Below are 16,676 nucleotides of genomic sequence, written 5' to 3'. Positions count from 1 at the left end.
AAGTATTTCCAGATCTTTGTTTTGTTTCAGATTTCCAGCAGCTGCAGTATTTTACTTTTATCTTCAGTTTCCTGTCATTTAGTTTCAGAAACGTCTTTTTTTTGCATTATGCCAGGCCAGTAAATCATGTAATAGTCTCTACTGTACAATAATCCTATCAAAGTGCAGCCAAATAGTTAAGCACTTATAGGTGTCTGTGTTTTTTTTTGGGAGGGAGTTGCTCAAGTGAAGCACGACCAGTACACTGGATTCCACAAAAATTACCTTGTCTGCTGCTACCCTCTGGGTCCACCCCAGGAAGGCAATTCTCCTGGCCAACTGTTAGCTCCGAGTCCAGACCCTGGCTGGGTCACCTGATATTCCTAGAATCATCCCTGCAGTGTGGCAGCAGGCCATTCGGCCCATTGAGCCCACACCATCCCGCCATAGAGCATCCCACCCAGACCCACCTCTCTGCCCTATCCCTGTCATCCCACATTTAAAAAATGTATTCATTTTTGTGGGATGTGGGCATCGCTGGCTGGCCAGCATTTCTTGCCCATCCCTAGTTGCCCTTGACAAGGTGGTAATGAGCTGCCTTCTTGCACCGCTGCAGTCCTACTTCTATTGATCCACAATGCCATTAGGGAGGGAATTCCAGGATTTTGACCTAGTGACAGTGAAGGAACGGCAATATATTTCTAAGTCAGAATGGTGAGTGGCTTGGAGGTGGATTTGAAGGTGGTGGTGTTCCCAACTGTCTGCTGCCCTTCTCCTTCTAGATGGAGGTAGTTGTGGGTTTGGAAGGTGCTGTGTGAGGATCTTTGGTGAATTTCTGCAGTGCATCTTGTAGATAGTACACACTGCTGCTACTGAGTGTCGGTGGTGGAGAGAACAGATGCTTGTGGATGTAGCGCCAATCACGCGGGCTGCTTTGTCCTGGATGGTGTCAAGCTTCTTGAGTGTTGTTGAGGCTGCACTCATCCAGGCAAGTGGGGCACATTCCATCACACTCCAGACTTGTGCTTTGTAGATGGTGGGCAGGCTTTGGGGAGTCAGGAGATGAGTTACTCACCGCAGTATTCCTAACCTCTGGCCTGCTCTTGTAGCCACTGTGTTTATGTGGCGAGTCCAGTTAAGTTTCTGATCAATGATAACTCCCAAGATGTTGATGGTAGGAGATTTAGTGATAGTAACAATTGAATGTTATGGGACGATGGTTAGATTGTCTCTTGTTGGTGATGGTCATATCACGGCATTTGTGTGGCAGAAACATCACTTGTCACTTGTCAGCCTAAGCCTGGATATTGTCCATATCTTGTTGCATTTGGATGCACAAATGGTGCTGAACACTGTGCAATCATCAGTGAATATCCCCATTTCTGACCTTATGATGAAAGGCAATTCATTGATGAAGCAGCTGAAGATGATCGGGCCTAGGACACCACCCTGAGGAACTTCTGCAGAGATGTCCTGGAGCTAAGATGACTGACCTCCAACAACCATGACCATCTTCCTTTGTGTCAGGTATAACTCTAACTGTGTTGGAGTACAATTCTGCTGCTGTTGATGGCCCATAGTGCCTCATGGATGCCGAGGCTTGAGTTGCCAGATCTGTGTGAAGTCTGTCCCATTTAGCACGGTGATAGTGCCACACAACATGATGGAGGTTATCCTCAATGTGAAGGTGGGACTTCATCTCCACAAGGTCTATGCAGTGGTCGCTCTTATCGATACTGTCATGGACAGATGCATTAGCAGCTGGCAGATTGGTAAGGATGAGGTCAAGTATGTTTTGCCCTCTTGTTGGTTCCTTCACCACCTGCCGCATACCAAGTCTAGCAGCAATTTCATTTACCATGGCTAACCCACGTAGCCTACACATCCCTGGATACTGGCATGGCCAATCTACCTGAACTGCACATCTTTGGACTGTGGGAGAAAACCAGAACCCAAATGAAACCCACAAAGACACAGGGAAAACGTGCAAACTCCACACAGACAGTCATCCGAGGGGAGGAATTGAACCTGGGTTCCTGGCACTGTGATGCAGCAATGTTAACCACTGAGCCACCACAGAGCAGAACCAGGGCAGTCACTTTGTGTCTGCAGCCTACAGACCTAAAAATGGATCAGGAATTCTGTTAGCAGCACTGAAAACCACATAGAGGGCAAAATGGTGTTTTATTGGAACATGTCAAAGTAATAGATGACACAGAATTAACATTGCATTTCATTGCAGGAGTCATCCACAGAATCTTTCAAACTTTAACTTCTTGGTTTATAATTAAATCTTGAACTCAACAAAAATCTGTATTCTTATTATTGTACTGACTTTAAACAATCCACAACATGAATTCGCTATTTTGGTAAAAGCCAGAGTGGGATTATGACGGGGTGCAAGTCACTCCTGCCTAACAACATATGAGCCGACCCTGGTGTAATTTCCAGGGCTCAGCAAAAATTCCAACATTCCTAGAGAGTTCACAAGATTAGGAACACCAATCACTGGGAGCTTGCCATTCACATTAGGAACTGGTGTGTTGCTGCAAGTTTTAAAGGCCTGCAGCAACTTCGAAAGGAGACAACGTGCCTTGGTTGTTTTGGTAGCTCCTAAAAACCTTCACTGTGTGAGAATGTCACAGTAACATAGGAACAAGAGTAGGCTGTTCGGCCCCTCGAGCCTGCTCTACCAATCCATAAAATCATGACTGATCTGTGGCCTAATTCCATATGCCTTGGGCCTACATCCCTTGATATCCTTGCTGAATAAAAAAAAAAATTGTCTATCTCTGATTTACATTTCACAATTGAATTAGAAACAACCACTGTTGAGGTAAAGAGTTCCAAACCTCCACTATTCTTTGCATGTACAAGTGCTTTCTAACAACTCTCCGGAATCGCCTGGCCCTAATTCTTAGACCATGCCGCTGGTTCTAAAATCTTCAACTATTTCCACAGGATGATCTCTATCTGCCCTGTCTTTTCCTGTTATTACCCTGAAGACCTCAATTAGATCTGTGAACTATAGCAGGCAACCCTACAATGCACTCATGAAACCAACATTTACAACTTAGGATGAAGTGGGGAACAGTAATTTAGGTAGTTATCAGGCCAGTCAATGCTAAGATGCCTCCCACTTGCATCATAGCACTAAATGATGTAGATTTTGATCACATCACCAAGGCAGACAGAGTAAGAAGAGTACGTAATGCTTCTGAAAAGGCACGTGCTAATATACATTTGAAACACACCAGTCACTCCAGGGTTATTTCAATCTGACTAACCTGGTGTTAATTAGATGAACACAAAAATTTCAGGACTAAGCCATTTGGCCTCTTGAGCCTGTTCTACCTTTTGATAATATCATGGTTAACTAGATTGTGGCCTCAACATCACTTCTGCTTTGCCCCCGTACCATAGACACCCTTGATCAAACGTCTGCTCCCCGCTACCTCCAGTTCTAGACAAGAGAAATATCCTTTCAGCATCCATCCTGTCAAGTCCACACAAGATCGTACATGTTTCAATAAGACCACCTCTCATTCTTCTAAACTCCAGTGGATACAGGCCCAGCCTTTCCTCATACAACAAGCCCTTCAACCCAGTAATCTGTCCCAGGGATCATTTCTGAACTGCTTTTAATGCAATTCTAACCTTTAAATAAAGGAGAATCAAACTGTACACAGTAATCCTGATGCAGTCTCACTATGGCCTTGCACAGCTATATAAACATTTTCCTGCTTTTGTACTCGATTCCCATTTCTATAAACTCAACAATCCATTCCTCTTCCAAATAACTTGCTGTATCCACATACTAACGTTGTGTGATTCATGTACAAGGATACCCAGATCCCACTGTACTGTAGAGTTCTGTGATCACTCTCCAGTTAAATAGCTTATTTTTTATTCTTCCTGCCAAAGTGGATCTGCCAGATTTTTGCCCACGCATTTAACAGCTCTCAATCACTTTGCAGACCTTGATTTGCTCTTAACAACCTACTTTCCCGCCTATGTTTGTGTCAGCATGAAATTTAAATACCATACATTTAGTTCCTTCATCCAAATCACTGATATGGCTTGTAAATAGTTGAGGTTCCAGCACTGATCCCAGTGGCATTTCATTGGTTACAGTTGGCCAACCTGAAAACGATCCATTTATCCCTGTTCTTTGTTGTTTGTTAGCCACCAATTTTCTCTCCATGTAAATAGGTTACCTCATACATCACGAGGTCTTATTTTGAATAGTGATCCTTGATGCGGCACCTTATTCAATACCTTTTCAAAATTCAGATAAAGTGATGAGTAAGCGATGGAAATGCACACGAGTTAGTTACCAATCCTGATATATCTCAGAATCTGAGTGTTCAGTCTTTCGTAAGGACGGAGGACAGCAGCTCCAAAAAAAAGAGGAGCATTGTTCCTTCCACATACAGGTCAATTCCAGAGAATGTCATGGAGTCCCACCTCATTTTAATTCAGGCCTGAAGGGAGCAACCATTAAAGCTTTACCCAGAAATCAAGGCAAAATAGAAGAATTTCACTCCACAGATACCATATGATGTTGGTGCAAAAGTGGGCCATTCAGCCCATCGAGTTTGCTCTGCCATTCAATGAGGTCATGGTTGATCTGATTATCCTCAACTCCACCTTCCTGGTTCAATAAGATCCCCTTTCATTCTTCAAAACTCCAACAAGTACAAGCCCAACCTACTCAATTTCTCCTCACAAGTTAGGCCCTCCAAACCAGGTACCAGCCTAGTGAAACTTCTCTGAACTGTCTCCAAAATCTTTCTTCAGATAAACGGGCCAAAAGTGTTGACAGCATTGCAGGTGTGATCTGACTAGTACCTTTTAATATTTTTAGCAAGACCTCATTATTTTTATATTCCATTCCCTTTGAAATAAATGTCAACATCCATTTACCTTTCCTGCTGAACTTGGATGCTACGAGGACACACAATGAGGACCCACAAATCCCTCTGTGCTACTGCTTTCTGCAAGACCAGGTAGGACATGGTGCAAAATGGGGTACAAGCAGCATCCTTTTGAACAAGATGAAGGATATAGAAGGACAAACCGGCTAGGAAAACATTGAAGTAATCTAGAGGTAACAAAGGCAGGGGTGTATGTGTGGGTAGCAGACAAATTGAAGTGCAGACACCAAATGAGCAGGAAGGGCAATTTTCGAGGCAAAAGATGACAATCTTTGTGATGTAAAGCAGTTGGGGTCAGAAGCTCAGTTATGCTAGAACACCAAAAGTGCAACAATGCTGGCTCTATCTGAGACAAGCACTTTTCTAGTAATCTGCTTGCTGATACACATGTTTCACTGTCTTTTTGGTAACCAAAAAGAAATCTCTGGTTTTGTAAGGCCAAGTTATAGAGCAATTCATCATAATCTTTGAGGACTTCAACAGACTGTATTGGAGATGCCATCAGATCAATCTAGAGATCTCAATGAAAAATCCAAAGCACATGGGTTGAAATCACATCATACTAATTTGAGATTTATAAAACATTAAAAACAAATTTTAAAATGAATTAGACCTAGAAATTAAAAGCTGTTATCAATAAATGTGATCCAAAAGCTGTCAGATAGACAAAATATATTTGTTTCCTTAATGCTTTCTAAGTAATAAACCTGCCTGCCTTAGCTACTCTAGACTTGGTGACTTCAATTTCACATTCATAATATTCACTTTTTACTACCTTTGAGTGACCTAGCACCTATTGCTTTTAACAATTTAAATAGAACCCGATAGATTGAGCGAGTGTTTGAGTATGTAAAGCTAAGGCAATCAGCTGACTGAATGGACATTTTGAATCTAAAGAATTTCTCACTGCAACATTAAGCTACTGTTGGAGTTAGTGTTCTCGTACATATAAAGAAATCTACTACCAAATGTTGATAGCCTTCGAAAAACTTGTGAATTGACTTGATCTTACGCTTTCATTGATTTTAATAGCCAAATCACATAATCTTAACAAAAGATAAACTACTTCTGATCCATCAAATAGCAGATTTACCAGCACAGCATGATCCTGATGAGATTAGTTTGATCTCAATAAAGAACGGTAGATTTTCGCAACAGATTATTGTCATTAGGATATGCTTGTTCTCATTCATTTCCAACAAACCACTGGACCAAATCAATAAACTGTCCACTTTATGCATGTTAGTTGGTATGAAAGAACTCAAAAAAAACAAATTCTGCTGCTCTTCCTACCTTGCTTACTTACAGCTGCTTCCTTGGTTCTCTAGGTTTTAATTCATCTGTTTGCCTTTCTTTTCACTCTAACTAGATGGTCACACTCTCCATTGACTTGTCATTGTCTTTACTCACACAGTTCCTTCTTTTATGCATATGTCTACTCTGGTCTCTTTGATTAGCTTTCTATTTATGCGCATACACACTTTCTTCTCCTAATCTACTCAGTTTTTATCTTTTGTTAAAAAAATACACATTAGTATCAATACAAACTGTTTGCGTAGAACCACTTATTGAATAAAACATTTGAAGCATTAAAAATAACCAAACATAAAATAGTGATGGCTGACTGATTAGCTGAGAAATCCGAAAAAAAAATCAATCAAGTAGCATTTAAGAATGCTTTTGAGAGAAGTGTGAAAGTGATAAAGAAATATCATGCATTTGTATTGTGCATCCCTTGATCACAAGACATTTCACAGCATTTTACTTCCAACGAACTAGCTTTAAAGTATAATCATTTAATATCAGAAATGCAGCAGTTAAATTGTGCACAGCAAATCTCGCAATCATGATGTTAGATGGTGACGTGATGGCCCTCAGCCTTTTCAAGAATAGAAATTCCTGCACTCCTATCTGTTTGGTTAACACCTAAGAGTAATGTTTGGCCAGGACACTGCTAGATATTCCGTTCTTTCCACTGATTGTAGCAATTGAATTCTTATTGCCAACCAAAAAGGTAGAGAGGACCTCGATTTGACTTTTCATCTAAAAATTGCTATCGAGGATTAAATGCTCGCTCAGGATGATGCTGAGATATCAACCTAGGTTATGACTTTCAGTCCCGGAATAGTGCTTGAGCCTATGAAATTCAACCTCAGGTGAGACTGCTACCACTACACCACCAAAAAAAAAAATCACAGAACTTACAGCAAAGAATACCATTTAAGTCACCACTCCTTTGTGAATTCTTCTCCCAATACAATCTGCTTCTAATGTAAGTGTTTTCCAACAACTTCTTATATTCTTCATTTTCTTAAACATACCCATTCCTTATTAAATTATATTCAGTATCAACATCAATAGCTATGGTGGTGATAAACAAAACCAAGACAACCACCATCACAAATAAAATTTTAATTCTTCTGAGTATTCTAAAGTTCAATGGGTAAGTTTACTGATTTTTCAGAAATATTTTTCCCCGTATTTTACAAATGTAACTTTTCGAGGTACATAAAAAGAGAGTGAGAAAACCAGTCCCGATAAGCAAAGCAGCTAAAATAGAAATAATTTGTCTGATTTGATTTTGTTTTCCTTTTCAACAATACAGAAACAGTGGTCCTAGATTATCATGCTGGTGCAGTGTAGCATATGCATTATCTCTAATGCTTCCAGTTGCATTTCCCTCAATTGAATGCATCAGAAGCAAGAGTAGATCTCAAACTTCTGTATGTAATCCAGTGGCACTGCTCTTAAAAGTCTGTGTACTACCTGTACACGAAGCCCATACTATGTTACTGTATTACTTAAGGAATGCTAGAGACTCAGTCTGCTAACAACTGGCTACGCAAAACCTGTGTACTTCCATAAAAGGTGATCCTAAAATGCAAAGAGAACCACCAAGTCTAAAATTCATAAATTTTCAACAAATCTTTTGCATCCATTAGCAATGTCAAACTCTCAAACAGGATGGGGCCCCTCCTTATAAGGTCCCCACTTTCTTAAGTACTTATTTGCTGAGGCATCCAAAGGCCAATTCTTATGGGATTTTGTATACCCATAGTTTTTAAAATGTGTTAACAATATAAAAGCCAGAAGCAGTCTTTCATATAGTCGTTACTGCACAGGAGGATTTCATTTATCCTATCGAGTCCATGCAAGCTCATTCCCAAAACTTTAGATTTGTGTTCTTTCATTCTTGTACCATTAGATGCTAAGATAGGTTAGACAAAGTAGAGAAAGAAAAACTGTCATAATCTTGTATAATACTACAGAATTTCAATTCAATTTCCTTTACTCCTAGGAAAATAACCACAGCTCCTTCAACCTAACCAGGCAACTAAAACCTCTTTTCCCTAGAACTACTGACTACCGAGACACAAACTTGCAAGATGCATATTTGGAAAATGTACATGCAATACTGGGACCTCAACAACACCTCTTTATGTAAACAAATTTCTCATGCAGTAGTTGTTTTAGATCATCATACCAGTTTGGCTACTGACGTGCAGTGGTTCCCTCTTAAGAAATAATTCATTTTATATTTATTTGATCCTAGATTTCAGATCCGCCCACGGCTCTTCCCAATTTCTGTAATTTCTTCCAGACTCTGCAAGAAATCTGCACTCCTCTAGTTCTGCCCTCTTGCACATCCTTCATTTTATCCACTCCTTCATTGACAGAGTCTTCAGCTGGCCAGATCCTAACCTGTGGAATTCCCTCTCGGAACGTCTCTTTATTTGAACCAATAAAAATGACCTGTACCCTCTAAACAATCTTGCAGGAATTTTCCAAAACTTTACAAACAGTTCCCTAACGCAGTTACATAACTTTTCAGTAAATAATGTATAAAAATGTAATAATTATTTTGTACTATGAAAGAGTAGTGATGCCATTTGGTCTAAACAATACCCAATGTTGATTGGAGTTCACTTGAATTCTAATCAATGCTAAGAACTTCAGCCAACATTAAATCAATACATCTGATTCAGAGTATGATTATAAGGAAAGTATTCACACATCAATCTACAAATACATGAAAATGATTCTGAAGAACGACCACATGAGTACTGTTTGGCAAAGGAATCAGCAGCATATCAGCATGAAAGCTGGTGCAATGGACTCAGAACACAATGGCTATTAACAGTTCTAAAATCAATAATTAAAAAAAAACCAAGGTTTCTACTAACTGTTTACTTTGAAACATTCTACACATTGCTTCTAAATTTCTTACATTTCCCCCATCTCCCCAAATGATGTGTCACTTCACTGCAAAGAGAAATTCTACGTACATAAGTACCACTTTCATTTAGAGATTTTAGAAAATATTTAAAAAGATTTGAAATCAAACAAATATCATAGAGCTAAAAACAATTGCAGTGCTCCAGGCATTCATGGTTTGTTCTGTAAAAGTCATGTTATAGCTGGCCAAGCAAGCTAAAACTGTTCAACTATATCTACATTTATGTATTTCACATAACGATCACAAACAATAAAATAACTGCTGCACACAATATCAGCCTGACTGTTAGACTTGCAGCTCCTAGATAAATGATCATGAAAGAAACAACACAGTCTAATCATCCTAATAGCATTTAAAAACATGAACAAAAGAAAACTAAGTTATCAACAGAATCCAGAAGCATATGACCATAGCAAGGCAGTGCCACATGTGAAGCAGGCATCAGCTGAGGCCCCCATTTTCAGTACACTCACATACTTGATCAATGTGTTTTTAATTCATTGCACTTTATCTTTACCATATACCGTAAGAGATACCAGCATTAAGACTTTGTTATATTGTGCCCATCAGTAACTGATAGTCTCCATTCTTTAAAATAACGTATCTCAAAGATAGTACCACTTCTTCAGATCTGTCACACATGATCAAAATAAACTCCCATTGCCAAGCAGCTAAGACGTTTCAATAGAATAACATTCTTTTTCAAAGGCAAAGCGTAACCTTCCTCTTTCTATTTATTCTATATGTGGCACTAACATACTATTTTCTAAAAACAACAGTACCTCCCTACAGCACCAATGGGTAAAATTAAAGTCAGCTTTAATTGACTGTTACAATGCAGCAGATAGAGAGAAAAGAGATTTCCTGTGCCCTTCTGAACACATCCATGAACACAGGGAAAAAAAGGTTGGTTTCCTGTAGCGTCTAAATGGGGAAATCAAAGGCACCCCAGCAAGCAATCAAAAGCCTCTGAGCTTTTCTCTTCTTCTTGCAAGAATCAGGTAGAAGTCACACTAAATTAATTAGTAACTACAACATACCTACACATGCACCACCCTTATCAAGGTTCAGTGGAACAGTCTATTCAAAACTGTGGTATGGTTCTATTGGATACTGAAGATTTGACAACGAATCTTATAGGATTTTACTTCTCACAGGCTCCAATAGGATCAAGCATGGCAATTTTAAACATTGAATTTCAATACAATTAAAGGTAGGTTGGACGTTTGATTGTAATCTTTCATTCAGGTTCGATGCATTCTCTCCCCTCTCCAAATCCCAGAAAAAAAATTGTTTCCTCGTTTTAATAACTGGCTGAAAAGCTCAGATGAATACTTCAAATAGTTGTTGTTTAAAACCCTGCAATGGGATACATCATACTTAGAATACAAAGGTTTACAGACGGCTTGCAGCTTAGAAAATGTCCCAAGCAGCAATTGCTGTTTTGATCTGTAGAGGAGAGAAAAAAAAATCAACTCCCAGAAATCTCAGAAAGGAAATGACTAGCATTCTTTAAAAATTAAGCCACATGTAGTCCCTTAGCAGAAGTGACTAATCGCATAAATTGTATCCTGCGGCATTAAAGGAAGCAAGCGTACAGACTCTTAAATGTTGTTGGAAGGTAGATCGGAATCAAAGTGAAAAGTAATGTTGTAGAAAATAAATATCATAACAAATGTATTTGGTGACTATGAATCTTAAAATACCATCGGATGATACAACTGAACTCTATAGGATCTTGTTGGAACTGACGAGATTCATTAAAACCCACAAGAATGACAATGTTTCCTATCAGGAGCTAAAGGGGATAATCTGTCCCGCAGATCCTTTAAGATTGTACGGTTTGTGAAATAATGTATAAAATGCCTTAATTAAGGTAACATGTATTCAATAAATATTCCGAAAATGAATCGTTGAAGAGTAAAGTTTCGTAAGCAATGCAGTACTTTTAAAAGCGCAGCATCTCCACTAAATAACTTTCTCTGCCCCCACTCCCCCGCCCCATTACAATTGTACAAGCAATTCCCCAAAGATGTTTTTTGTAGCCACACTGTAACATTAAATTGGCTCCATGAACTCCACAGTAAAAGAAAACAGAAATCGAAGAGTCAAAGTGAAGCAAGCACTCACTCTCGCTCAGTAAAAGTATTCGTCAGTGGATGCCTGGAAAAGAAGGGGTTATTGGAGCTCACCTCCCCAGCACTCTCGGTATTCGGTCACTGAAGTAAGGAACAGATACTGGAGCTGCTGCAAACTTCACTGCCACATCTTTGATAGTCCAGCAGGAACCGAACACATGCAGTTCACGGGTGTGTTTAGACATATGTTAGAGAGAACCGGGGGAAAGCTGCTGCTCACGTGTGTTTTTAAACACTTTTAGGAAAAACACTGAGGCTGGTCGTATCGTATGGTTTCTCCTCCTTTCCCCTGCTCGGAGTCCCGCATACATTTGTGCCGGGCGAACTCATTGGTGCATTTTCCAAGCTCCTGCTGATGTGTTCCCCTCTTCTAGTTGCACTAATGGTATGTTCCACTCCCTAACATGCCATCTCCTGCCTGGCTTCGTGTGCCAGAGCTTTCATGTGTGCAGTACATGAGAAAGGATTTCATTCCGGACCGGTCATCTGTGCACTTTTTCTGTCAGCCTTCTGCAACCAATCTCACACTAACATACTCTTACACACCAGCCTGGAATATTTTCCACAACCAGCTCGGGGTGGGGGGCAAATTCCTGATTTATTACCTTCTATTCTTTCTTACACCGAATTAGAAACGTTCCTTTTCTTTTAAAAAGGATTTGTCTCTTAAGCTTTTTTTACGCCTAGCTTGAGAAATCAGATGAAGGCTGGCTATTTCCGTCGTAAATCATTATCCTGAACTTTAATAGCTCCATCTGCTAACGTGTTACAAAGACAGACTTGTGTATGTTACACCCTAAGGCTGTAATATGAACACTACTCAAAAGGATGATCACACGATCTGAAAGACGTGCTGGAGCTTCCACTAAGCACCATTTATGGAGGGGGGGGTGAATAAATCATTTTCCTGTTTTTGCGGCGAATGCCAAGGTTAAAATATGACAACAAAAGTGGGAAAACTTACTTTACAACTTTTCTAACGTGGCAATAAATTTTGACCTGCTCTCTCCCGCCCAATATCCAGGTATATTTCATTAAGCAGCTTTGGTATACTTTTAGCTTTTCTGTCGATTTACTGCACGGATTCCCTGCCAATGCAGCAGTTTCTGTGTTCGCGAAACTCGCACAAAGAACTTAGAATTAGCTTGACTTCCCAGTGTAATGAACGGAGCGTGGAATAGAGTATGTTTTGCGACAATTATGTTCCCTTTAACTTGAACTTTTCCCCCAAACGTTTTTATTCCAACCTATAATTCTTTGCATTCACTTGCTTGCTACTCGAAGATAAGAAAATCTTCCACTGCAGAGATCTTCAATGGTCAATCAGTAAAGGTTCTTGATCAGTCGTTCGAGACAAAAACACTCTCCCTTTGTTGAATTCGAAATACAGGGATATTTTCAACAAGCGGTTTGAAAGCAGTAAGAGCCCTGAGCGGGGGCACCACAGATATTGCTCGCCTGCAATTTGACAGCATCCTTTAAAAGTGTAAAGTCCTGTTTAAAGGAGCCACTTCAATGTTGCAATGAAAAGGGTGATGCTTCTTCAATTTGCGAATAGAGTTGTGGAGGTGCTAGTGGAAGATGAAACAAAAACGAGGGTCTTTATTATTTCATGCACAAAAGAGATGCCCAGGCTGCTTGGCAAGAAGTGATTAGCAATGGGACTACAAGATCCGTAAAAATAAGGAGAGCCAGCATTGCCCTAAATCAAATAGGCAGGCAAGCCACAAAATGCTTCCTATACGATTTCACATCATGGTGGAGGTTCCTAACTAATTCCTCACCAAACAGCCCCAGGTTTCATGCACACTCATACTGCTCCAGACCATAATTTACCTCTGCTACTTTAATCTGAAGGTTGTATTTAAGACAAAACCTTGTGTGGAGATGGGTCCAAAAGTGGGAGGCACCTCTGCTCAGGAGCAGGGCAGGTTTACTCACACAATTGGATACTTCTCCACTCACTGCATATTTATGCATGGGTAAGATGCCAATTTTACAGGCTGAAATTTCTGCAGCCCCCTACCCACCAGGGTTAGGGCCTTCTGCACTACAACTTGCAGGTGCCACATTGAAAGGGCACCTGGACTGCAACACAGGAGCAGTAATCAACCTCAGCACATCACCTCACCAAGCCCTGGAGAAGTTAGTGATTCAGCAAAAATCAGCACCATTCTTTCACCATGTCTCTTGGCAGTTTTCCAAGGCTGGCCAGGAAAGAAGAGAAGCGCTTTATCTTATGAATGAAAACAGAAGGCCACCCTGACTCATGAAAACAGGTGGACAGGGTTTTGGAGGTCAGTCCCTGCGTGGAGCTCAAGAGAACCTAGTTCCAGGGCTACGAATGGGTGAATGATCCGTTGCACCCTCCTGAGGTAGGTACAACTGTATTGTCAATGCTTCATACCCCTATGAGTATGAGTTAGCATTGTAAAGGTGTCAACACAGGAATGTCACAGACAATATTTGGTACCAGGCATCTCCATCACATCCCTTTGTAACCAATGTTTGTCAATTCATTGCAGCTACCAATGTGGCACTTCTTGCAACACAGTGCTACTGGTTCTTACACACCTGTCAGGGCCCACACCTAAAACATAAAAGGAACTACAACACTCAGTAGCTCACATGCCATCAGCTTTTATCACAACTGGGAGACTAGGCACATCTGATGGTTTTTCACCAATGTACATGGGACAAGGACACAACAACAAAACATGCCTTCAGGATGAACAGGTATCACAGGCACACACATCATTTAATGCTTCATTGATATGCATCTACTCAAACCCAGTCCAACAAGTTCGACTGAGGAAGTTGCACCTGTACCTCTGCAGGAGATCACCAGCAGGCTGGATCTCTCTAGACCCCGGATCACCAGAGGATACCCATTAAAGCTCTCAGAGGTAGGTCAGTAAAACAGTCAGCAGATGTCTTCAAGCTCAGTTGCATCTGCCAAGGTGACACCAAGATGCAAAGGTAGGAGAAGAAAGATTAAAGAACATCAAAGACACTTTAGGTGTCAATCTTCTGTAAAACATTTCACTTAAAATAAATAAAGCACTTTGTACAAAAGTCCTGTGGCCTCTTTCAATCTGTTATGGCTTCAGACTGTTATATTTTCCTTGTAAACCACCTGGATGGATGCTGATCACCATACACCCACATATATATCATGTGCAGCAGTGTGATGAGCACTGAAACTTTCATCCAGTGCTTTCCTCTGGGAGCAATATTACCTCAGGTAGCAAGATTTTAATCTAGATGTCAGGGTTTCGAGAGTCAGTCAGCATAGTTTAGCACCTCACTTCTTAGTATTGATGAATGCCCCTTGCAGAAGATCTCAGACAAAGATCAGTCCCCTTGCACTTCTGTATAATGCTATACTGACCCTCTGTCCCCAAAACTGAACAGGAGTTATTGGTGCAAAGGGAACAAATTATCATTCAATTCTTGCCAAACAAAGTAAGTTAAAGTTTTAAAGATATAAACTATACAGTTCCTTGAGGGTAGGACCACCTCTCCACTGGCATTGTCAGCATCCTTATCTTCAGTTTTGACTCCCTCCACATCTCAGTCAGATCTCCTCATCTGATGGGATACGTTCTCAGACCATCATTTAGAGATACTAGGAACTGCAGATGCTGGAGAATCTGAGACAACAAGGTGTAGAGCTGGATGAACACAGCAGGCCAAGCAGCATCAGAGGAGCAGGAAAGCTGACGTTTCGGGCCTAGACCCTTCATCAGAAATGGGGGAGGGGAAGGGGGTTCTGAAATAAACAGGGAGAGAGGGGGAGGCGGATAGAAGATGGATAGAGGAGAAGATAGGTGGAGAGGAAACAGACAGGTCAAAGAGGCGGGGATGGAGCCAGTAAAGGTGAGTGTAGGTGGGGAGGTAGGAAGGGGATAGGTCAGTCCAGGGAGGACGGATAGGTGAAGGGGGCGGGAAGAGGTTACTGGGTAGGAGATGGGGGTGCGGCTTGAGGTGGGAGGAGGGGATAGGTGGGAGGAAGAGCAGGTTAGGGAGACGGGGACGAGCTGGGCTGGTTTTGGGATGCGGTAGGGGGAGGGGAGATTTTGAAGCTTGTGAAATCCACATTGATACCATTGGTCTGCAGGGTTCCCAAGCAGAATATGAGTTGCTGTTCCTGCAACCTTCGGGTGGCATCGTTGTGGCACTGCAGGAGGCCCAGGATGGACATGTCATCTGAGGAATGGGAGGGAGAGTTGAAATGGTTCGCGACTGGGAGGTGTAGTTGTTTGTTGCGAACCGAGCGTAGGTGTTCTGCAAAGCGGTCCCCAAGCCTCCGCTTGGTTTCCCCGATGTAGAGGAGGCCACAATGGGTACAGCGGATGCAGTATACCACATTGGCAGATGTGCAGGTGAACATCTGCTTGATGTGGCAAGTCTTCTTGGGGCCTGGGATGGGGGTGAGGGAGGAGGTGTGGGGGCAGGTGCAGCACTTCCTGCAGTTGCAGGGAAAAGTGCCGGGTGTGGTGGGACTGGAGGGGAGTGTGGAGCGGATAAGGGAGTCACGGAGAGAGTGGTCCCTCCGGAAAGCAGATAAGGGTGGGGAGGGAAAAATGTCTTTGGTGGGGAGGTCGGATTGCAGATGGCGGAAGTATCGGAGGATGATGCGTTGGATCCGGAGGTTGGTGGGGTGGTACGTGAGGACGAGGGGGATTCTTTTTTGATTGTTATTGCGGGGACAGGGTGTGAGGGATGAGTAGCGGGAAATGCGGGAGACACGGTGGACGGTGTTCTCAACCACTGAGGGGGGATGGGGTCGGGGTGGGGGGGAGTTGCGGTCCTTGAAAAACAAGGACATCTGAGATGTACGGCAGTGGAATGCCTCATCCTGGGAGCAGATGCGGCAGAGGTGAAGGAATTGGGAATAGGGGATGGCATTTTTGCAGGAAGGTGGGTGGGAGGAGGTGTATTCTAGGTAGCTGTGGGAGTCGGTGGGCTTGAAATGAATATCGGTTTCTAGGTGGTTGCCCGATATGGAAACAGAGAGGTCCAGGAGGTGAGAGAGGTATTAGAGATGGTCCAGGTGAACATAAGGTTGGGGTGGAAGGTGTTGGTGAAGTAGATGAACTTTCGAGCTCCTCGTGGGAGCACGAGGCGGCACGGATACAGTCATCAATGTAACGGAGGAAGAGGTGGGGTTTAGGGCCAGTGTAGGTACGGAAGAGGGATTGTTCCACGTAACCTATAAAGAGGCAGGCATAGCTTGGGCCCATGCGGGTACCCATGGCCACCCCCTTTGTCTGTAGGAAGTGGGAGGAACACCCTCCACCGTGTCTCCCGCATTTCCCACTACTCATCCCTCACACCCCGTCCCCGCAATAACAACCAAAAAAGAATCCCCCTCGTCCTCAC

At 42.0% G+C, this 16,676-nt stretch overlaps 1 protein-coding gene across 1 annotated transcript in view; it reads right to left on the bottom strand.

Annotated features, from left to right (window-relative positions):
• Window positions 1-11,814, bottom strand: part of frmd6 (FERM domain containing 6) — a 101,101-nt gene extending 89,287 nt beyond the window's left edge. Inside the window, exon 1 of the mRNA XM_048600112.1 lies at window positions 11,346-11,814. The gene's annotated coding sequence lies outside the window, so the exon portion shown is untranslated. The remainder of the gene's footprint in view (window positions 1-11,345) is intronic.
• Window positions 11,815-16,676: the final 4,862 nt, after the last annotated feature.

Source organism: Rhincodon typus, chromosome 8 (assembly GCF_021869965.1).
Source record: "Rhincodon typus isolate 14 chromosome 8, sRhiTyp1.1, whole genome shotgun sequence".
In the NCBI taxonomy this organism is placed as follows: Eukaryota; Metazoa; Chordata; class Chondrichthyes; order Orectolobiformes; family Rhincodontidae; genus Rhincodon; species Rhincodon typus.
This window is presented reverse-complemented; position numbering and strand designations above follow the sequence as displayed.